The sequence below is a fragment of the Lithobates pipiens genome, unplaced genomic scaffold (genome assembly GCF_037356315.1).
Source record: "Lithobates pipiens isolate NorthernLeopardFrog02 unplaced genomic scaffold, aLitPip1_a1.2 Scaffold_16, whole genome shotgun sequence".
Classification (NCBI taxonomy): Eukaryota; Metazoa; Chordata; class Amphibia; order Anura; family Ranidae; genus Lithobates; species Lithobates pipiens.
In genome coordinates this window covers 17,346,618-17,371,837 of record NW_027507748.1, presented here as the reverse complement: position 1 = coordinate 17,371,837, position 25,220 = coordinate 17,346,618, and the positions used below count along the sequence as shown (strand labels likewise).

The window sequence follows — 25,220 nt, the reverse complement described above, 5'->3', positions numbered from 1 at the left end:
AGAGATGTTGATATTAATACAGCAGAAGATTTGTATGGATTTGTATGTGTAGGACAGGGATATGATTTCTGTTTACAATTGTATTTCATTCACAGCAATAATATTGAAATCAAAGTTAAAATAGAATCCAAAACAAATTTTGTTAAAATGCAGGGATCTTATAGACTAAGGCCTCATGCACACGAGACGCAGATGAAACCTCTGTTAAAAAAAAGCTGAAACGCGCGTTTAGAAACGCGCGTTTTGCCGCGTTTGCATGTCGCGTTTAGACGCGTTTAGACGCGTTTAGACGCGTTTGCGTTTAGACGCGTTTATAAAGATAACATCATGTAGACCCTCCCCAAGCTCTCAAAGCATTTTTTTTAACTATTTCTGCTATTTTGATCAGAGTGAGCAGCAGCAGCATAGAGAGCAGTTGTACACTTGCATTTGCCGTGTCACTTGCCACGGCACCTGCCACAAGTTGTGGATTGTCCACTTGCCACAAGTTGGGGATTGTCCACTTGCCACATCACCTGCCACGTCACCTGCCACAAATTGTGGATTGTCCACTTGCCACGTCACTTGCCACATCACCTGCCACGTCACTTGCCACGAGATGTGGATTGTCCACTTTCCACGTCATCTGCCATGCCACCTGCCACAAGCTGTGGATTGTCCACTTGCCATGTCACCAGCCACATCACCTGCCACAAGTTGTGGATTGTCTACTTGCCGCGTCACTTGCCACATCACCTGCCACGTCACTTGCCACGTCACCTGCCACAAGTTGTGGATTGTTCACTTGCCACGTCACCTGCCACGTCACCTGCCACAAGTTGTGGATTGTCCACTTGCCACGTCACTTGCCACAAGCTGTGGATTGTCCACTTGCCACGTCACCTGCCACATCACTTGCCACGTCACCTGCCACAAGTTTTGGATTGTCCACTTGCCACGTCACTTGCCACGTCAGCTGCCACGTCACTTGCCACGAGATGTGGATTGTCCACTTTCCACGTCATCTGCCATGCCACCTGCCACAAGCTGTGGATTGTCCACTTGACACGTCACCAGCCACATCACCTGCCACAAGTTGTGGATTGTCCACTTGCCACGTGACTTGCCACATCACCTGCCACGTCACTTGCCACATCACCTGCCACAAGTTGTGGATTGTCTACTTGCCGCGTCACTTGCCACTTCACCTGCCACGTCACTTGCCACGTCACCTGCCACAAGTTGTGGATTGTTCACTTGCCACGTCACCTGCCACAAGTTGTGGATTGTCCACTTGCCACGTCACTTGCCACAAGCTGTGGATTGTCCACTTGCCACATCACTTGCCACGTCACCTGCCACGTCACTTGCCACGTCACCTGCCACAAGTTTTGGATTGTCCACTTGCCACGTCAGCTGCCACGTCACTTGCCACATCACCTGCCACGTCACCTGCCACGTCACCTGCCACAAGTTGTGGATTGTCCACTTGCCACGTCACTTGCCACATCACCTGCCACGTCACTTGCCACGAGATGTGGATTGTCCACTTGCCATGTCACTTGCCACGTCACCTGCCACGTCACTTGCCACGTCAGCTGCCACGTCACTTGCCACAAGATGTGGATTGTCCACTTGTCACATCACCTGCCACATCACTTGCCACATCACCTGCCACAAGTTGTGGATTGTCCACTTGCCACATCACCTGCCACGTCACCTGCCACAAATTGTGGATTGTCCACTTGCCACGTCATTTGCCACATCACCTGCCACGTCACTTGCCACGAGATGTGGATTGTCCACTTTCCACGTCATCTGCCATGCCACCTGCCACAAGCTGTGGATTGTCCACTTGCCACGTCACCAGCCACATCACCTGCCACAAGTTGTGGATTGTCTACTTGCCGCGTTACTTGCCACATCACCTGCCACGTCACTTGCCACGTCACCTGCCACAAGTTGTGGATTGTCCACTTGCCACGTCACCTGACACAAGTTGTGGATTGTCCACTCGCCACGTCACTTGCCACATCACCTTCCACAAGTGGATTGTCCACTTGCCACGTCACTTGCCACGTCCCCTGCCACAAGTGGATTGTCCACTTGCCACGTCACTTGCCACGTCACTTGCCACGTCACCTGCCACAAGTTATGGATTGTCCACTTGCCACGTCACATGCCAGTCACCTGCCACAAGTTGTTGATTTTCCACTTGCCACGTCACCTGCCAAGTCACTTGCCGCGTCACCTGCCAGGTCACTTGCCACGTCACCTGCCACAAGTTGTCTATTGTCCACTTGCCACGTCACATGCCAGTCACCTGCCACATGTTGTTGATTTTCCACTTGCCACGTCACCTGCCAAGTCACTTGCCGCGTCACCTGCCAGGTCACTTGCCACGTCACCTGCCACAAGTTGTCTATTGTCCACTTTCCACGTCACTTGCCACTTCACCTGCCACGTCACTTGCCACAAGTTGTGGATTGTCCACTTGCCACATCACTTGCCACCTGCCATGTCACTTGCCACAAGTTGTGGATTGTCCACTTGCCACGTCACTTGCCACAAGTTGTGGATTGTCCACTTGCAATTGCAATTGTTTAAAATATTTTTCTAATGGTTTTTCATCATTTGCAATCATTTTTGAGATTTTTAATGTAAAAAAAAAGGTCACCTTTAAAAACGCATATAAACGCAAACGCGGCTAAACGCGGTAGCGGCGTTTTGCCGCGTTTTACCGCGTTTTGCCGCGTTTTGCGTCTGAAACGCAGAAATTTTTGTTTCTGAACGCATTTTTTTGCTTCTGGAAAAACGAGATTAAACGCAACTGCATATAAACGGAAAAAAACGAGACTGTGTGCATGGACACATAGGATAACATTGAATGAGTTCAGGTGCAGTTGAAAAAACTGTCCAACTGCATCTGAACGCGCGTTTAACTGCGTCTCGTGTGCATGAGGCTTAAATAACAAAACCGGAACTTTTGAATGTAACATATTGTTGAGGAGTTTCTGGTCTATATATTTAAAAGGTAATGAGTCAGCAATGTGGTCTGGAGATGTTACTAATACTATGTCAAGATCTGGGAAAATACTTTATCCCTTTGATCAATTTTATTACCTTTTCCAAAGTTTTGTGAAGATATTAAATCCAAAATATTTAAACATCATTGGAGATGAAAAAGGGGACGTTGTAAGAACATGGGATTTTAACCCCTTGCTGACCGCCGCACGCCGATGTACGTCCTATTTTTGAAGAGGGATATCTCGGTAATGGCAGCAGCTGCTGCCACAACCGAGATATCCATCATTTCAGGCGGCAGTTGGCTGTACGATAACGGTGGTCTCCGCAGCGGATTCGCCGCGAGATCACCGCTATCGGCGGCGGGAGAGGTGCCACCCCCCCTCCCGCCGCCTCCCGCACCTTCCGCCGCTTACCGGAGCCGTCGGTAGCGGTGGAGGCGATCGGGTCCTCTTCCTAGCTGGGTATAGAGACAAGTGAGGCTAAGATGGCCCCCACTCGTCTCTATACCATAGGAGGGCGGAAGCGACGTCAAAACGTCACTTCCGCCCATACCTCTTAAAGGTATATTTTTTTAAATGTCATTTTTTCTTTCTTTTTTTTTTTTGCATTTTAGCCCAACTATGAGATCTGAGGACTTTTTGACCCCAGATCTCATATTTAAGAGGACCTGTCATGCTTTTTTCTATTACAAGGGATGTTTACATTCCTTGTAATAGGAATAAAAGTGATCCATTTTTTTTTTAAACAGTGTAAAAATAAATAAAATCAATTAAAATAAATAAGAAAAAAAAGTTTTTTAAAAACACCCCCTCACGACGAGCTAGCGCACAGAAGCGAGCGCATACGTGAGTAGCACCTGCATATGAAAATGGTGGTCAAACCACACATGTGAGGTATCGCCGCTATCGGTAGAGTGAGAGCAATAATTCTAGCCCTAGACCTCCTCTGTCACACCAAAAATGCAACCTGTAGAATTTTTTAAATGTCGCTTATGGAGATTTTTGATGGTTAAAAGTTTGACGCCATTCCACGAGCGGGCACAATTTTGATGCATGACACGTTGGGTATCAATTTACTCGGCGTACCATTATCTTTCACAATATAAAAAGAAAAAATTGGGCTAATTTTACTGTTGTCTTATTTTTTTATTCAAAAAAGTGAATTTTTTCCAAAAAAAGTGCGCTTGTAAGACCGCTGCGCAAATACAGTGTGAAAAAAAGTATTTCAATGACCGCCATTTTATTCTCTAGGGTGTTAGAAAAAAAACAATATAAAATGTTTGGGGGTTCTAAGAAATTTTCTAGCAAAAAAAACTGTTTTAAACATGTAAACACCAAATCTGAAAAGAGGTGGTTAAAGTAACAAGAAAATTTACTCAAATAAGGGTCAAAATGTATATTTTTATAGTTGATAGGATTGTTCCAGAAATTAATATTTTCCCACAATCTTTGAAAATTATGGAAGATAAAGATAATTTGCATTTGATGTGTGATACAAATATATCTTTACCTCAAAATTCATTGTTAACTTGGAAAAGGAATGATGAGTTTTTGGGTAGTTTTCTTTACAGTTCTACTATCATAATTCATAAAGGAATTTTTGTTAGTGTGAATTGGATCAATGATACATTTGTTTATCAACAAATGAGAGTATCTTTGAATGATACTGGTATATATGAATGTTGCATGTCAATAGGAAATTATCCGGTGAAATGTGCTAAGGCAAGTTATTGTTATGTCTCCAAGGAAAACTCCATGTGTTAATAAGAAAAGCTTCTCTGCAACTCCTTTTCAGATTAACCATTTCCAATCCAGAACTCTTTTGAGAGAGGGAAAGTTTGTCATTATTTTATGGAACTTTAATGTTTCAAAATGGAAAATTTCTACAAGGTTTCCACAATGTCAAGGACATTTGGTTAATATAGAATTGGGTATTGGGAACAATAGAACACATGGTCAAGCTTGAAGAATTACTTTTATATATTTGAAAAGAAAGAATGATACTAGAATTTTATCATTGTACTATTTTTGTAAGTATTATTTTCTACTTTAGTGTGTACAATAAAACACACTTTTTGATTTACGCTGACTCAGAACTAATTAAGGAAATTCGTCACACAATCTCAATCGGTCTCACCAGATATATATATATAAGACATATATATATATACATTTTTTAAAATATTTTTACAGTAAGGTGACCAGATTTTTAAAATGAAATCCGGGGACATACTTTTTTTTTACTAGTAATGGCAGCAATCAGTGACAGAGGGACTGCGATTTTGCAGTGTCACAGTGTGTCACATGACATGGCTGCTGGGTGCTGATTTTGTGAACTTCTGACCAATAAGTGCTGCTGCCTGTGAGTTCTGATACCATCCATTATGCCAGAGAGACAGACACAGTGCAATGTAGTCTATTCATAGACACCCCCAAAGCACACCTGTGTTGAAGCCTTGAAGGCACTGACAGCCCCACCATTGGATCCCCTCCCCCTCTATTCCTGCTGCTGGACATCATCATCTGAGCTCAGCTGCCTCTCTCTGCCAGTCGCCTCCGCCGGCCTCACAGCCTCTCAGGTCTCACTCTCCAGGCCCCTACTACTACTGGGTGGGCAATGGAGGAAAATGACTCTGCCGGGGAAGGCAAGGAGATAAGCAGGCAGGCGGCTGTGGCCAAGGCAGAAGAAGATGTGAGCGGAGCTGAATGGGCATGTGTCGGAAACTGAAGAAATAATCCATCCGCTCCAACCAGCACATCATCAGAAAGATGACAGATAATGGAAAAAATTACACCCCTCTAAGCTAGTAGGAGCGGGGGGGTGTAATTCTGATTTTTTATTATTCTGCACTGACTGTCTTTAAAAATTGCACCAGCTCCTGTTGAAGTCAAATCCAGGGACAAAACTGGGGACAGACTTGGTCCGAGGACAGTGTCCTCAATCCGGGGACTGTACCCTAAACGGGGACATCTGGTTACCCTAATCTAAAGCCTCATACACTATCAGATTTTAGGATGACCGAACGTCCATTTTTTGTGGCATGCTAGTCTCATGTCGAAAGGGAAGAGATTACTCTATTACAATATTAAATTACATTACAATACAAAATTTTTCGTATGACAGAATAAAATGTCAGAAGTGATCTAATGTGTTGATTCGTTTTGTACGTATTCTTTTGTTTCTGAGAATGCGTAGTCTTGCTGTTATGATTTTTTTATATGACAACCGTACTAATGAAATGAAAATTGGATGTTGAGTTCACATCCGACAAAAATTTTATAGCCTGCACATCGAGCTTTTGTCTGATGAAAAAGCAAAATTGGCTGTCAAAAGCACCATATTAACAATTTGAAAATCGTCAGACAACTCGTCATACAAATGTTTCCATCCAATTTTCGTATTTTGTGTATGGGCCTTTAGTCTAGTTTAGTAAATCTACCCCACATGTCTGATTACTGCCCTAAGGCCCCTTTCACACCGAGGCGGTTTTTATTCTAGATTCTTATTCTTAATTCTAGACCCCAGCTGCTGTATCAATAAATATCCCGATATTTAAAATACAAAACTAATAGAATTCATGCAGCACTAATTATTTGTGAGCATTCTAATATGCACTATTCCTTTAGCATACATAATTAGATTTTAAAACTAAGTTTTTTTTACAATAAATTCAGAATAAAGTTTCATTATGTTCACTCCCCAAATGGGAAGGACTCCACTAATTTACTATACACTGGCAGAATAATTAATGGGACAGACTACTAATAAAGGAAAAATTAATAAAGAGGATTCTGGAGCTTCTACTTACTTATAAAAATAATACATATGATTTACTATAGAAATTTATATTTCAGAATCACAAATTTTACACTTCACCTTCAGGTAGGGTTTTAAACCAAGGACCTTTGCACAAAAAAAATTGTGCAGAATTGCTTGTACAGTATTTGCATGTTATTATATGCATGTATATAAGATGTTAATGTTTTAAGAAGCTTTAGGAGCACAGAACCTTTTAAATATAGCAATTTAGTTTAAAGAGAGAGTGCTGAATTCTTTTTATTATTTACTAGTTACATTGGGGCTGATTTACGAACCGTTTGCGCCATGAGTTGATGCACATGCCGATGCGCAATGCATGTTTTGGCATTTACAAAATGTTTGCGCTGGTAACACAGAGCTATTCCCCATTTACTATAGTAATCTTGGTGCACGGGAGGAGGCGATCAGTGCGCCACTATGGACATGGCGCTTGGCATCTTCAACTCAAAATTAAAATAATCTGGAAGTGCCAATATTATGGGTGTGATGTGAGGAAGTATAGTAATAACTGCCAAAATAACAAATATGCCCAAAATAGAATGAGAAAGTATTTTTTTCTAAACAAGCTTGCTGTGCCTGCAAGTATGTTTAGAACTGCGTGAGGTCAATTTATACACTGCGCATGCGCAAGCGGCATTTGCACACGTAATGGGCTGGCTGCTCAGCTGTCGGCTAATTGCCAGCTCTGATCTCTCTCCACAGTTACCCAGCTGTTCCTAATCCTGCTCATCTGACATGCCTACTTAAAGCTGTCCAGCTCACTTTATCTCTGCCTTCGCCTTGGTCACATCACAAGAAATCATCTCCTACGTTCCTGTTTAAAGATTGGCTTGCTGACATCCCTTCTGGCTCCTTATCCTGCTTGCTGTTCCTCTACTTAGATCCCTGACTTCTGGCCTGGCTGATTACCCGATCTGGTTATTGAACTCTGGCCTGGCTGACTACTCGATCTGGTTACTGGACTCTGGCTATGCTTTGACTATGCTTACTCTATTTACCTTTTTTTTATTATTAATAAACAAGTGTGATTTAATTGTACTGTGTCTCTGTCTGGTTCATGGTGGATCAGGAGGGCATACACTGATACACAGGGGGGGGATTCAGGAGGGCATACGCTGATACAGGGGGGGAATTCAGGAGGGCATATGCTGATACACTGGGGGATCAGGAAGGCATACACTGATACACCGGGGGATCAGGAGGGCATACACTGATACACTGGGAGGGGAATTCAGGAGGGCATACACTGATACACTGGGAGGGGAATTCAGGAGGGCATACACTGATACACTGGGGGAGGGGAATCAGGAAGGCATACACTGATACACTGGGGGGATTCAGGAGGGCATACACTGATACACTGGGGGGATTCAGGGGGGCATACACTGATACAGCCGGTGGCTCAAATTTCATTTAAATTCCTTTCTCTTAAGATGGCCTTCCTTCTGGCCATTACCACAGCCAGAAGAATTGGCGACCTACAAGCTATGACTATTAAAGAGCCCTTTTTGTTGCTTCTGGAGGATAGGATAATCGTCAGACAGGATCCACTTTATTTACCAAAGGTGACCTCTGGGATTCACTGGTCACAGGATATTATTTTTCCATCATTTTGCCAGAACCCCAAGATTGATAAGGAAGAACGATTGCACCTGTTAAATGTTAGACGTTGTCTTCAAGTCTGAGAGGATTTAGGAGATCAAACCATCTACTAATTACTTTTTGTGGCCAAAGAAAGGGTCTTCAGGCCTCCAAACCAACAATAGCCAGGTGGATAAAACAGGCAATAGCAATAGCTTATAAGCACTCGGGTAATCCAGTCCCAGCCCACCTTAAGGCTCACTCGACTAGATCTCTGGCGACCTCCTGGGCAGAGAGGGCTGGCGCTTCGATTGATCAAATCTGCAAGGCAGCAACCTTCCTGAGACACTACAGAGTGGAGCTGTTGTCCCCTCAGGAATTGGCATTCAACAGGAAGGTCCTGCAGGCGGTGGTCGCACCCTAATGTAGACCTGAACTTCTTGCTTATCATTTCAGGTGTGCCGTCCTGGAAGATGACTGGAGAAAATTACCAGTTACACTTACCAGTAACAGGTTTTCTGGGAAATCTTCCAGGACGGCAGGCCTACTTCCTTACCCTTAACTGTTGGTGGTGTTTTCATTCTTCACAGAATGTACCCTCTGGCACTGGTGTGGGTCTATACTTTGTCATAACTGAGGGTCAGCTGCTGTTGATTTTGTTTCCTACCAGGTGAGACCAGTCATCTCAGGTGTGCCGTCCTGGAAGATTTCCCAGAAAACCCGTTACCGGTAAGTGTAACTGGTAATTTTTCCCCTCTACCGCTTCTTTACCCCCTTTTTGTTTTCTTTGATCTTTTATATGCATCTTTTACCAGTATTGGCTGTTAGACCAATGTTTTTTGGGGCCCCTATGCCCCGTTTATTGTGTTGTTTGCACAAAAATCAAATAATGGGATTTTTATATACAGCTTACCTGTAAAATCCTTTTCTTGAGAGTACATCACGGGACACAGGAGCTTCATTACATAGTGGGTTATATAGGCACCTCTGGTGATTGGACACTGGTTGACCCTAATTAAGGAGAATTCCTCCCCTATATAACCCCTCCCATTTGGGAGGCACCTCAGTTTTGTAGCAAAGCAATAAGAAACCACGTAAAACCCAAGAGGGGCGGGAGCCCTGTGTCCTGTGATGTACTCTCAAGAAAAGGATTTTACAGGTAAGCTGTATATAAAAATCCCATTTTCTTGATCATACATCATGGGACACAGGAGCTTCATTACATAGTGGGATGTCCCATAGCAATGCTCAGATTGAGGGGAGGGAGACACAGATCATAAATATAGACCGCCAGGGACCTGAGGACCTAAACTGCAGCCTGCAGTACACTGCGCCCGAAAGCGATATCCTCTTGCCCTCTGACATCCACCTGATAGAATGTGGACTGATGACCAAGTCGCAGCCTTACAGATCTGAGCCAGGGAGGCCTGGTGATGCACTGCCCAAGAAGCACTAACAGCCCTAGTAGAGTGCGCTTTCACCTGAAAAGGAGGAATCTTCCCCTTTAAGCCATAGGCCTGAGAAATAACTTGTCTGATCCACCTTGAGAGAGTGGACTTTGACGCTGCCTGGCCCTTTCTAGGGCCTTCCGGCAGAATAAATAAACAATCAGTTTTCCTTATCTCAGAAGTTGCTTGAAGATAAACACTGATTGCTCTAACCACATCCAAAGTGTGTAAAGACTCTTCCTCTGTGGACTGAGGGTCCAGAAAAAAGGATGGTAGGATTACATCCTGATTCAAATGGAAACCCGAAACCACCTTAGGTAGAAAGGACCTGTTGGGACGCATGACCAACCGGTCCTTATGGATAATTAAATACGGCTCTTTACTGGAAAGAGATGCCAACTCTGATACTCTTCTAGCCGTAGATATGGCTACTAAGAAGACCAGCTTTTTAGTCAGGAGAGCTAAAGAAGCCAGATGCAAAGGTTCAAATGGTTGCCCCTGTAAGGCCGAGAGAACCAAATTCAGATCCCATGGGCATACCGGAGGTTTAACTGGCGGTTTTGCCTGCATAGCCCCCTGGATAAAAGCCCGTACCAGGGAATGTGATGCAAGCGGTTTTTGAAAAAATACCGACAGGGCCGAAATCTGCACTTTGATAGTGCTTATGGCCAAATTCATTTCTAAGCCTGACTGGAGAAAGGCCAAGATTCTGTTAATGACATACTTTCTAGGATGCCATTTCCTGAGTTCACACCAGGAAACATATGTCCTCCAGATTTTGTAATAAATAAGCCTGGAGGCCGGCTTTCTGGCATTGACCAGAGTAGAAAGGACTGGCCCCGAAAGGCCACGGTCTCTCAGAATGTGGGTCTCAGCAGCCAAACCATCAAATTCAGACTGCGTAAAGCAGGATGGTAGATTGGACCCTGTGAGAGCAGATCTGGCCGGAGAGGGAGGGTCCATGGCCTGCCTACTGCCAACTTCATGATTTCTGCATACCATGGTCGCCTGGGCCAAGCCGAGGCCACCAAAAGGACCGACTTCGTCTCCCTCTTGACCCTTCCCAGGAACCGCGACAGCAGCAGGCTCGGGGGAAAGGCATAGATCAGATTGTACTGATCCCAGGGAACCGTCAGAGCATCTGACCCCTGAGCAAGTGCATCTCTTGTCCTTGACACAAACTTGTCCAGTTTCCTGTTGAACCTGGACGCAAACAGATCTACGTCTGGGGTACCCCACTTGTGACATATGTTCTGAAACACATCGGGGTGCAGAGCCCATTCTCCTGGGCACAACTGCTGGCGGCTGAGAAAATCCGCCTGCCAATTCTCCACTCCTGGGATGAAGACTGCAGAAAGACACGGAACATGCTTTTCTGCCCAGACAAGTATGCGATTCACCTCCTTTTGGGCCACCAGACTTCTGGTACCGCCCTGGTGATTGATGTAAGCCACTGCGGTGGCATTGTCGGACTGAACCCGAACCGGGAAACCTCGCAGTCTGTAAGACCACTCTATGAGTGCCATGTAAACTGCCCGAAGCTCCAAGATATTTATGGGCAGTAGACTTTCGGTCACAGACCATTTCCCCTGCGAGCACGTTCCCTCCAATACAGCTCCCCAGCCTGTCAGGCTGGCATCTGTTGTGATAATCTTCCATGAGAGAGGAAGAAAAGTTTTGCCCTTCAGCAAATTCTTGGTTTGTAACCACCAGACAAGACTTTTGCGTGTCCCGGGGGATAGACGCATAGGAAGATCCAGAGATTGGGGCTTCCTGTTCCAAGCCGCAAAGGATGCATCCTTGCAGAGGCCTTGAGTGGAACTGGGCGAATGGGACGGCCTCAAAGGAGGCGACCATCTTCCCTAATAGTCTCATGCACAACCGAATGGAGGAAGATCTTCTGCCCAGAATCAGGCGCACTAGATCTCCAATGGCCAAGGCCTTTAGCCTTGGAAGAAACACCCTGCCTTGAGCGGTGTCGATAATCATACCTAGGTATTCCAACCTGGTAGTCGGTTGTAGGGACGACTTTTCTAGGTTTATAATCCAACCTAGGCGTTCTAGATGTTCTAGCGTTTTGGTGACGCTGCGACTTAGGAACGCTGCAGTTTTCTCCATGAGAAGCAAGTCGTCTAGATAAGCCATGACGGCTATGCCCTGAGCTCTTAAGATTGCTAAGAGAGGGTCCAGAATCTTTGTGAAGACTCGAGGGGCTGTAGCAAGCCCGAACGGCAAGGCCACAAATTGAAAATGGCGCCGCTCTACCGCGAACCTTAGAAATTTTTGGTGTGCGGGAAAAATTGGCACATGGAGATATGCGTCTTTGATATCTATTGATGCCATGAATTCTCCCCCTTGCAGGGAGGAGACCACAGTGCGGATTGACTGCATTCGGAAGGTCTGGATGTGTAAAAACCGGTTTAGGTCCTTCAGATCCAGGATAGGTCTGACACTTCCATTTGGTTTTGGAACGGTGAAGAGATTTGAGTAAAACCCTGAACCCTGATCTTTCGGGCTCACTTCTACTATCACACCCTGGGATAGTAACTGATCTAAGGCCAGAAATAGCGGTTTTTGCTTTACTGGATCCCTGGGGATCCTTGACCTTAGGAAACGAGAAAATGGAATCTCCTGAAACTCTAGCTTGTAGCCCAGAGATACTGAAGAGATCACCCACTTGTCCTGGATCTCTTCCCGCCAGGCGCCTGCAAACTGCAGGAGCCTTCCCCCCACTCTGCCGAGCGGGGGCGCCCCTTCACAAGGAAGTTTTTGGGCTCTGCTTGGCAGGCTTTCGCCCCAAGCCTTTTTCTGTCCCTGGGATCGGCCTTGAGCCTTTCTAGCAGAGGAGGACTGAGAAGGCCGTCGCCACTGTTTAGAGCTTGATGCTTCGGGAGAGAGAGCACGCCTGAATGAAGGACGCTTGCTCTTTTTGACTGGAAGGAGAGTAGATTTACCTCCCGAAATATTTTGGACGAATTTATCTAATTCTTCCCCAAACAAACGCTCCCCTTTAAACGGGAACCCAGTCAAATGCTTTTTGCATGACAGCTCAGCAGCCCAATTCTTTAGCCATAGGGCCCTTCGCATGTGAACCAACATGAGAGACAAACGTGATGCTTGTTGGACGGAATCCAAAATCGCATCAATTATGAAAACACAGGATGTGAGGCAATTCTGCATAATTTCCTACTTCCTCACTGGGAAGGAGCCCAAGCATCTGTTTAACTTGTTCCTTGAGGAACTGACACAACCCCACGGCTGCGACTGTAGGTTGCACCACAGTGCCAGCCATGGAAAAGGAGGATTTTAATAAGGTTTCCAGCTTTTTATCAGTTGGATCCTTGAATACCTGCGCATTATCCAAAGGACAAGTTAGGTTCTTATTCACACAAGAAACAGCCGCATCGACAGATGGGACCCCCCACTTCTTGGTGAAACTTTCCTCCACAGGATAATGCATGGAAAACCTTTTGGGAGGAGCAAACAGTTTATCGGGATGTCCCCAATCCTCATACATCAATTTATCCATTAAAGGATGAATTGGGAAGGAATAGGCAGTCTGTGGGGATTTCCTGACTCCCAGGGAAGAAACAGAGGACGTAGCGACTTCAGCAGCAGGCATTCTGAATGTGGTACGCACCAATTCAGTATAATACTGCACCTGCTTTCTGAGTGCCTGGGAGGAGGGGACTATCTCCTCTTCCTCTGACTCATCCAAAGATAGGGATCGCTCCTCATTTTCAGAAGAACCATCCGAGAGAGGGATTTCAGCAGAGGGAGGGGATCTATCTTCCTGCTATCTTTTAGGGAAACAGAAATAAAATTCATGATTCTCCTTTCAAAACCCTCCAATGTAGCCCTAAGGGAGTCCTCAGTGACATAAACCGGGGCTGCGACATTAGGAGAGGCTGCAAAACCTGACAGGGGCACCGACTCGTCTTGAGAGGCTGGCTCCAGTCTTGCAGGGGGGATGGTAATTTACAGGCACTTTTGGAACCCCTGGACCTAGGCGGTGACTTACCAGTTCTCTTATTACCTCCCCCTGAGACCCTCTTACGAGGAGACATAGTACTAGGCTACAAAGCAGAGGTACTAGTACAAGTGCGATCACTGTTGCGCTTAAAGTCTCACAATAATAAATATATGCTTAAACTGCACAACCTGATGCTGAGTAGGTTTCTTAAGGTTTGCCTGGATCCAATCCCCACAGATGCTTACTGCCCACAGCTCCTGTGTCTCCAATTACAGTCCCCTGACGCTCTGGGCTTTTAAAACTGCCGCCTGGCGCCTGCGCAGTACAGCGCCATGCACACTGACGTGCACGGCTCGCAACCACACCCCCCCCTCCTCCATTAGGCCGGGAGCGCGCCCGCGTGCGTGCACACGCCCGCGCGCGTGCACGAGGACCGCGGAATCCGGGGGGAAGAGGAGAACCCAAAATGGAGCAGCGTGGGACCCCTGAACTGCGTGGGACCCCTGTTTACCTTATTTGTGGCAGGGACTGCAATGGAGACGTGAGTTAGCTGGAGAAACAGGCTTTCACTTGAGCGTGTGTATTGAAAGGCATGTAAGTATGTATCAGGCTGCTCTTACTCCCTCTAGTGGTGGAAACCAGGTAAGACATACAACTACTCACAATGAAGAAATCCATTCATATATTAAATATACAGGATGACTTCCCTTACCTGTCCCCGCCGCAGGAATTGCTGAACCAGACAAATTCCAGCCTTCACCCATCACGGCGGGTATTGTTAGCCAACCTTCAGGTATATCTGGGGCTCTTACTCGGAAGAACCTCCCACCTGGGCCATGTAGAAAGCTCTGCCAGAAAATTTCGTGCGCTCTGTATAAACAGTACACCAAGTCTGGTTTTCCCAGAGCCCAGTCTTCCAATGGAGAGGACTTACAGGCAAAACCTCGCTTCTTCGGCAGACGAGGCCCGGGTACCATACCATCTTGGGAGTCAAATATCGGCCCGAGGTATGGATCCTGTTTGTTGTAGCCCTTAGGCCCTCGCAGGGACCTGCATAGAGCTAAAGTTTTACGTGACCATCACCTAGACACTGGCGAAAAAACTGAGGTGCCTCCCAAATGGGAGGGGTTATATAGGGGATGAATTCTCCTTAATTAGGGTCAACCAGTGTCCAATCACCAGAGGTGCCTATATAACCCACTATGTAATGAAGCTCCTGTGTCCCGTGATGTATGATCAAGAAAAAATGTTTTTCATTCAAACAGCAGGGTTGAACGAGAAAAAAAAGGAATAGCGTTTACCCGGCTTAAGCCATAATTTGATTCATAATGAATTTTTTTGTAGAGGGGATTTGGAAACAGGCAGTTCATGTAAGGAAACCCACCAACATCCTACAACTTCAAGGCCTTCTGTCTACTATAAGAGCAGTGTCTGAGACCAAGGCTGTATTTACTTTTATGTACAGGACACCATTACATGTATTGATATTTTGAATAAATAATTGAAAGGGACATTTTTCTTGTGTTCTGTTTCAAGTATATCACCTGTAGGCTTATCATTTTTCACGTGACTGTATGAGGTTTCTTTCCCTCTTAGTCATCCTCTTGACTCATTAGCTGCCTGTACCTCACCTCTCTTCCATTCCTCCCCGGTCACATCTCCTGCGTGTACACCCCTCTTCTGTTCATTGCTTCATCGCCACATCATATTTTCTGTCTTCCTAGCTTTGTATTGAGTTGCTCTGGTCCTTCTCTTTACATCTCTCTTCTCCAAGTATACTGGTAGTTAATTGGGCTGTACATATGGAAACATGAGTACACCCGGAGTAGTCCTGGAAGGTCTCTGAGCACTTCTGCGGATTTCCTAGGTGACTGTTAAAGACCTGAACTCACATGGGGGCTACAGAGATACCCTAATTCCAGGCCAATCTTCAAACCTTTTGTCCTAATTAAGTATTCTTGCATAGCAAGACCATGTGTGTTATCTCACATATATATTATTATTATTATTATTATTATTAATAAGTGTTCTTGCATAGACCACTTATTGCTATCTCACATTTATGGTCGAAGCCCTATGGCCGATACAGATATGAACAAATAGACTTAGCATAAGACTTACAACATGAAATAGACCTGAAGTGTGCCCTGGTCTGATGGTCGGTATACCAAAATAAGGGGGCATACCCTAGATTAGAAATTAATATTTGTGAAGAGAAATGAATTTGAGAAATGCCCTGAAAAGGGGATGGGAGGGTGGGTACCGCGCACAGGATATCCGACAAAGACCACAGGCGAGCGGGCTGGTTAAATAACCCCCAGGCTCCTCCCATAAATTCAGGCCACCATACTGGCCTTCCTACTTATGGTCAAAGCCCTATGGCCAATACGGATATGAACAAATAGTCTTAGCATAAGACTTACAACATGAAATAGACCTGAAGTGTGCCCTGGTCTGATGGTCGGTATACAAAAATAAGGGGGCAAAAACATTCAGGTAGGGGTGTAGTTTTATCAGTCTTAGCTTAATTTATTGAGCAAGTTTGGTGAATGCTTGTGCCATTTCCACCCGAGGATTGGGGATGTATCGGGCAAGGTAGGCAGAGTTCCAACTGCTTAGTCTCTTAATGACGTGACCTGGGACCCATGCCAAGATGCTGCCAAAGCTGCTCCAATACTAAAGAGTGACCACGGTACGGACTGGGGTTGAGGTGTAGGCTGCGTAGAAGAACCCCATGTGTTTGGAAAACTGGCAGGCACTCGAGGGTTGGCACGGAAAAGGCAACAGGGGACTAGAGTTTGAGCGTTCCGGTAGGAGTGACAGTAGGTGGTCGAGTATGGTTACTGGACACCAGGCATTGTTTGTTCTATAGAAATGGATGTCTATCCTGGAGCCAGATTGCTGGGTTTTAGACACTGCAAGGTGGAGGATGAAATGGTGTTGGTAGCGAGTCAAGTGACGACTATGCAGAACTTGGCATGCGGGATTGCTGAAGGTAAACTTGCTAGGCCATCAGAACCCGTAGTAGGCTAAGTAAATGGCTGTTTGTATGAGCAGGCTGGGGAGAAGGCCAAATGGTGAACTAGTAAAGATAGTAGACCTGTCCCAGAAGATGGCAGCCTGGAATGAACATACAGTGGACATTACAGTGCCTTGGGAAAGTATTCGGCCCCCTTGAACTTTTCAACCTTTTGCCACATTTCAGGCTTCAAACATACAGATATAAAATTTAAATTTTTTGTGAGGAAGTCCAGGTAAACGCAGGGTTTAGGAGTATCCTTGAGGCCATGGTCCTGTAAACCAATGGTGGCCAAAAATTGCGGCGAAGCCTGTGGAGGCTGCGGCATCTGTCACTACCAGGGGTGACAGGGGCATCGTAGATGTTATAAGCAAACATCGCTATACCAATCCATGCAGAACGGAACCTTCCGACATTGATAGGTCTGCTATTGCCGCGGCATCTCAATTAAGGATCTGAGAGGGGTCCTGTGTCCGAGAGAGGAAGATCAGGAAGCGTGACATAAAGATCGACCCTGGGGAATGACCCGTATCGCAGAATTGAGCATTCTCAAGAGAGACTGGAGCCTCTTCTTGGTACACCCCAGTGTATGTGTGAAGTCTAGGAGTTGGAGACCATAAGCTGAAGGATGTAATGGTCTTTAACAGTCAGGTGGTGTCTGTATAGTACCTGGCTGCCAGTGCTACTAATTATAAAATGGCTAGGCCATAGAAACCGTAGAGGGCCAGGTAGATGGCCGCTTGGATGACTAGACTGGGGAATGTGCGAGGATTTTATATGTCCCTAAAGATGGCAGTTGTGACGGGCGAGCGTTTGCTATTGGCTGATGCCTCTGGATGCCTCATAGAGTGGATCTTACTGTATGGGCCGTAAAGACAGATGGCTCTCTGGGTCCTGTAAGGATAAGAAATGCTGGACGCTGGCTAGGTATAGCCTGATAGTGTTACAAGAAGAAGCCAGTTGCATGTGGCAATACAATACCTGGTGCAGGACGGAAGCTGAACTCAGCTGTCCTAAGGGAGAGATGACAGGCAGGAAACAGTAAGTGGCTTGTATGAAAAAGCCACTGGAGACAAGTGGCCAATTAAGTGGCGCTGAAAATGACGTGTAGCCAGTTTGTGTGCCACTGAGAATGTGCTTGCAAAAAGAACGATTGCAAGAAGTTATGCTAATGCTGCGTACACACACGATCAAACAAGCGGGTGGAAAAGTCCGGCAAACTCAAGTCCGCCGGACAATCCCCCCATGTGTAGCCTCCGGCATACTTTTTTGACCCGAAAGTACGGCGGACTTAGAAAGTAGTTTTGCACTCCAATCTTCCCGCCGGACTCGCATTTCGGCGGACAATCTGGCCGTGTGTGTGCCAGTCCGCCGTACTTTTGAAATGAGCGGACTTTTCCCGCCCGGAGAAAAGTCTGCTCATTTAGAGCGGGTCTCCAGGTAGGCGGGGCCCGCGAAGGAGACGTCGCTGGCCCCGCCACCTGGTATGGACTTAAATGGGAACCCCAACCCCAACTTGTCCGAGCACGCTACCCGGCCGGCCAGGAAAGGGGGAGACGACCGAGCGGCCCCCCTCCTGAGCCGTACCAGGCCGCGTGCCCTCAACATGGGGGGTGCCTTGGGGAGGGGGGGCGTGTGGCCCCCCACCACAAAGCACCTTGTCCCCATGTTGATGAGGACAAGGGCCTCTTCCCGACAACCCTGGCCGTTGCTTGTCGGGGTCTGCGGACGAGGGGCTTATCGGAATCCGGGAGCCCCCTTTAATTAGGGGGCCCCCCCCGGATACCGGCCCCTCACCCTATGTGAATGAGTATGGGGTACAATGTACCCCTACCCATTCACCTGTAAAATAAAGTACAAAAAACACAACACACAAGATAAAATAGTTTATTGCACAGCTCCGGGGGTCTTCCGTCTTCGGGGGTCTTCTCGCCGGACTCCTCCGCTATCTTCTTGTAGCTCTTTTACTAGCAGAGGAGCCCTGGCTTTCTTCCTCGCCGCCACCCTCTTCTTCCGACTTCAGGGGTCCTCTTCTGCCGGGCCACCGCGTCTTCTTCTAGCTCTTTTACAGGCGGTGGCCCGGTCTTCTGTCGCCGCCGCCGCTGCCTTCTGTTCTTCTCTTCTTCTTCTTCAGATGTTGCCTCGTCGGATCCTCCGCTCACAATGGCTCTGACCGGGCACGCGGCGACTTATTTAGGGACATCCCGGATGATGTCCCCGCCCATTATGGTGTCACAGTCCCAGAGGATGCGGGGACTGTGACATCATAATAGGCGGGGACATCATCCGGTGATGTCCCTATATAAGTCGCCACGTGCCCGGTCAGAGCCATTGTGAGCGAAGGATCCGATGAAGCAACATCTGAAGAAGAAGAAGAAGAAGAACAGAAGAACAGAAGAACAGAAGGCGGCGGTGGCGGCGACAGCGGCGACAGAAGACCGGGCCACCGCCTGTAAAAGAGCTAGAAGAAGGCGCGGTGGCCCAGACTGAAGAGGGGGACAAGACCCACGAAGTCGGAAGATGAGGGCGGCGGCGAGGAAGAAAGCCAGGCTCCTCCGCTAGTAAAAGAGCTACAAGAAGATAGCGAGGAGTCCGGCGAGAAGACCCCCCAAGGCTGTGCAATAAACTATTTTATCTTGTGTGTTGTGTTTTTTTTGTACTTTATTTTACAGGTGAATGGGTTGGGGTACATTGTACCCCATACTCATTCACATAGGGTGGGGGGCCGAGGGCCCCCTTATTAAAGGGGGCTCCCGGATTCCGATAAGCCCCTCGCCCGCAGACCCCGACAACCAACGGCCAGGGTTGTCGGGAAGAGGCCATTGTCCTCATCAACATGGGGACATGGTGCTTTGGGGTGGGGGGGCCGCGCGGCCCCCTTTCCCCAAGGCACCCCCCATGTTGAGGGCACGCGGCCTGGTACGGCTCAGGAGGGGGGGCGCTCGCTTGTCCCCCCTTTCCTGGCCGGCCGGGTAGCTTGCTCGGACTAGGGTCTGATGTGGACCTGGGGGAACCCCCACGCCAATTTTTTTCGGCGTTGGGGTTCCCCTTTAAGTCCATACCAGGTGGCGGGGCCAGCGACATCTCCTTCGCCGGCCCCACCTACCTGGAGACGCGCTCGAAATGAGCGGACTTTCCTCCGCGTGCGTGGGCGAGTCCGTTCATTTCGAAAGTAGGGCGGATAGTACGAAGTCCGCCAGACTAAGTCCGTCAGATAGTCGGCTACGTGTGTACGCGGCATAAGTTGCGTGCCTTGCCATGATTGCAAAGTTGTGCTTAAACGTGTGCTTGCAACGATTGCATGGGATTTTGTCACTGGAGATGTGTTCGTAGTGACTGTGAGAAGTTCGTATTACTGCATGTGCTTGCGAAGACTGCAAGAGTTGTGCTTGAATGTGTGTTTGGATGTGTGCTTGCAACGATTGCAAGATGTTATGCCAGGATGCATTCCTTCAACGATTGCAAGGAGTAATGCCAGGATGCATGCTTGCAACGATTGCAAGGAGTTATGGTAGGATGCATGGTTAGGCAGGTCGAAAAAACAGAAGTCCATCCAGTCCAACCACAAATTAAATAAACAAAATATCGCACAACCCAACACACCCAAATTCTACACCCACAGCTGATCCAGAGGAAGGCAAAAAACCCCAGCAGAGCATAATCCAATTTTCTACAGCAGGGGAAAAAATTCCTTCCTGATCCCTCGAGAGGCAATCGGATTTTTCCCTGGATCAACTTTACCTATAAATATAAGTACCCCGTTATATTATGTACATTTAGGAAAGTATCCAGGCTTTTTTCCTAAAGCAATCTACTGTGCTAGCCAGAACTGCCTGCTAGCAATGATTGCAATAAGTTTGTGCCTGGACATCTGCTTGCAATGATTGCAAGAAGTTTATGTTTGGATGCGTGCTTGCAACGATTGCAAGAAGTCTATGCTTGGATGCGTGCTTGCAACGATTGCAAGAAGTCTATGCTTGGATGTGTGCTTGCAACGATTGCAAGAAGTCTATGCTTGGATGCATGCTTGCAACGATTGCAAGAAGTCTATGCTTGAAAGCATGCTTGCAACGATTGCAAGAAGTCTATGCTTGAATGTGTGCTTGCAGCAATTGCAAGAGGTTTGTGTCTGGATATGTGTTTGCAATGATTGCAGGGAGTGTATGCTTGGGTGCGTGCTAACAGCGATTGGCAAGAAGTTGTTCTTGGGTGAGTATGGAATGAATCCGAAATGAATCGGTCGTAAGTATGAAACTAATCCTATACGAATCGTTCGCATGAAATTAATCTGATAAGAACCGGTTGTAGAGTGTATGAAATTAATCTGATATAAATCAGACCATGGAGAGTACGAAATTACCCCGGTACGAATTGATGTGCTGATGAGGTGACTGGAATTGAATCGGGCTGTAGCGTGTACAAAATGAAACTGACACAAATCTTTGTAACTGTATGTAACGAATCCTGACACGAACCGGTCGTAAAGTGTATGAAACGAACCAACATGCATCGGATTGTGTGACTATCAGGGGGAGTAACAGTGAGGCGAAGGTTTTAACGAACAAATCGAAACCCTTGGCTGAACTTCAAATCATGAAGGTTTCATTCTGTAGTGACTGTAGGAATGACAGGCAACATGCGAACGATACCTGTAATGCTGAAATCACGGGTGCGAATCAATGCATTGTGGTATGAGTGGATTTGACTGAAGTGACAAGTGTGTGAAATGAATAAGTGAAATGTTTGCCATGACATAGGCTGACTGCGATAACCGACGTGTCAGACGACAAGTGACGAGTCGAACTGTGGAGCATGTAATGAAATGAGACCGAGACAATTGGGGACAAAAACAACTGGGGCATACTGGAACGAATCGGTGCATCTCGGATGCGACTGATTCGAATCGGGGCACGGTATATGACAGTTAAATTAATGAAAAATATGTCATGGCAGAGGCATAAGTCGGTCGTGCCGCGACTGCAACTGACGATGAACCAGACTCTGGAGCATGCACTGAAATGAGGCCAAAGCACTGGGGTACACCGTAACGAATCGGTGCATCACGGATGCAACTGGATTTGAAATGGAGAGCGGAACATGGTGGTGAAGTTATTTTGATTGCCATGACAGAGGCACGAATCAATCATACCGCTGGAGCATGTACTGAAATGTGGCTGGGGCGCGCCGAGACGAATTAGTGCATGATGCGACTGGATTCGTATCGGAGCGTGATATGTGACAGTGAAATGATTTCCTCACGACAGAGACATGAATCAGAGAACCAAAACCTGCGATCGACAATGAATCCTGACTCTGGAGCATGTACTGAAATGAGGCTGTAAACAACTGGGGCACACCGGAACGAATCGGTGCATCACAGATGCGACTGGATTTGAATTGGAGCGTGGTAAGTGACAGTGAAATGAGTGAAAAAGTTTGCCATGACAGAGGCACGAATCGGTCGCGCCGCGATTGTGACTGACAACGAACGGGACTCTGAAGCATGTACTGAAATGAGGCCGAAAAATACCTGGGGCATGCCGGAATGAATTGGTGCATCTGAGATGCGACTGGATTCGTATCGGAACGTGATACGTGACAGTGAAATGATTTATCATGACAGAGGCATGAGTTGGTGATTCAACAAATGGGACTCTGGAGCATGTATTGAAATGAGGCAGAAAAAACAAATGGGGCGCACCGGGACGAATCGGTGCATTGTGGATGCGACTGGATTTGAATCGGAGCGCGGTAGGTGAGAGTGAAATGATTTGAAATGATCTGAAATGGTTTGAAATGGTTCGGCCTCGACATGGCACTGACTGGTGTCCATCAAATCCACGAGAAACATTGATTAGTCTGTGGAGCATAAAACAGTGGGACACGCCTAAACCAAGCTGTGTCTTTGCGTCGGTGTGAGGTACACAAAAACAAAGAAATGTTTGGTATGATAACGTTACGAGTAGTAGACAGACGTTACGGCTGTGTGTAGGGTTTTACAAATGACTCGTAAGTTTGATATCGAGGTTTAGTGACAAGACATTTAACAAAGTATGAAATGACAAGTCAACCGAAAAAACCCTACCTGCGACAGCCGAATCGACACGTTGTACGTGAATTGCGAACGGAAACGAGAACCTCGAAAAACTACTAAGCGGTAACTCACGGATGCTAATGAGCTTCGAAGAGTCGGCCTAGTGATGTCGTACCACGCACAGGAACCGACAAAGACCACAGGCGAGCGGGCTGATTAAATACCCCCCGGGCTCCTCCCAGAAATTCAGACCACCATACTGGCCTTCCTACATATATTATTATTATTATTATTATTATTATTATTATTATTATTATTATTATTAAGTGTTCTTGCATAGCAAGATCACTTACTGTTATCTCACATACAGTGGTGTGAAAAAGTGTTTGCCCCCTTCCTCATTTCCTGTTCCTTTGCATGTTTGTCACACTTAAGTGTTTCGGAACATCAAACCAATTTAAACAATAGTCAAGGACAACACAAGTAAACACAAAATGCAATTTGTAAATGAAGGTGTTTATTATTAAAGGTGAAAAAAAATCCAAACCATCATGGCCCTGTGTGAAAAAGTGATTGCCCCCTAAACCTAATAACTGGTTGGGCCACCCTTAGCAGCAACAACTGCAACCAAGCGTTTGCGATAACGGGCAATGAGGCTTTTACAGCGTCCTGGAGGAATTTTGGCCCACTCATCTTTGCAGAATTGTCCTAATTCAGTTACATTAGAGGGTTTTCGAGCATGAACGGCCTTTTTAAGGTCATACCACAACATCTCAATAGGATTCAGGTCAGGACTTGGCTAGGCCACTCCAAAGTCTTCATTTTGTTTTTCTTCAGCCATTCGGTGGTGGACTTTCTGGTGTGTTTAGGATCATTGTCCTGCTGCAGAACCCAAGTTCGTTTCAGCTTGAGTACACGAACAGATGGTCGGACATTCTCCTTCAGGATCTCTTGGTAGACAGCAGAATTCATAGTTCCTTTTATCACGGCAAGTCTTCCAGGTCCTGAAGCAGCAAAACAGCCCCAGACCATCACACTACCACCACCATATTTTACTGTTGGTATAATGTTCTTTTTATGAAATGCAGTGTTCCTTCTACGCCAGATATACTTGGACACACACCTTCCAAAGAGTTCCACTTTTGTCTCATCGGTCCACAGAATGTTGTCCCAAAAGTCTTGGGGATCATCAAGATGTGTTGTGGAGAAATTGAGACGAGCTTTGATGTTCTTTTTGCTCAGCAGTGGTTTTCTCCTTGGAACTCTGCCATGCAGGCCATTTTTGCCCAGTCTTTTCCTGATGGTGGAGGCATGAACGCTGACCTTAACTGAGGCAAGTGAGGCCTGCAGTTCCTTGGACGTTGTTGTGGGGTCTTTTGTGACCTCTTGGATGAGTCTCTTGGGGTAATTTTGGGTGGCCGGCCACTCCTGGGAAGGTTCACCACTGTTCCATGTCTTTGCCATTTGTGGATAATGGCTCTCACTGTGGTTCGCTGGATTCCCAAAGCTTTGGAAATGGCTTTATAACCCTTTCCAGACTGATAGATCTCAATTACTTTCTTTCTCAATTGTTCCTGAATTTCTTTGGGTCTCGGCATGATGTGTAGCTTTTAAGGATCTTCTGGTGGACCTTACTGTGTCAAGCAGCTCCTATTTAAGTGATGCCTTGATTGTGAACAGGTGTGGCAATAATCAGGCCTGGGTGTGGCTAGAGAAATTGAACTCAGGTGTGGACAACCACAGTTATAGTATGTTTTAACAAGGGGGGCAATCACTTTTTCACACAGGGCCATGATGGTTTGGATTTTTTTTTACCTTTAATAATAAACACCTTCATTTACAAATTGCATTTTGTGTTTACTTGTGTTGTCCTTGACTATTGTTTAAATTGGTTTGATGTTCCGAAACACTTAAGTGTCACAAACATGCAAAGGAACAGGAAATGAGGAAGGGGGCAAACACTTTTTCACACCACTGTATATATTATTATTATTATTATTATTATTATTATTATTATCATTATTATTATAGCCAAATTTACCATCCTAACTTCTCCCACAGCTTTTACACTACATAGACCAGTAATATACCAAAACGTGCGGATTGTTGCCCATTGGTGTGCTATTACTTTGTGGAACGTTTTGCCAAATGGTTCACAAAATATCGTCATTTTTGCGGTGATATTTGTCCCATAGGAATGAATGGCGAAATCTTCAAAACTAGAGTGGGAGGTGACAAAAGCTGACAACCCCATGACCAGCCAAAACATTATGACCAGTCAAAACATTATGACCACCTCATGATCGGCCAAAACATCATAATATTTTGGGGGGAAAAATA

The 25,220-nt window shown here is 46.3% G+C and overlaps 1 protein-coding gene across 1 annotated transcript in view; it reads left to right on the top strand.

Annotated features, from left to right (window-relative positions):
- LOC143981509 (uncharacterized) overlaps positions 1–25,220 on the top strand; it is a 626,671-nt gene that overhangs the window by 442,316 nt on the left and 159,135 nt on the right. The window lies entirely within an intron of this gene.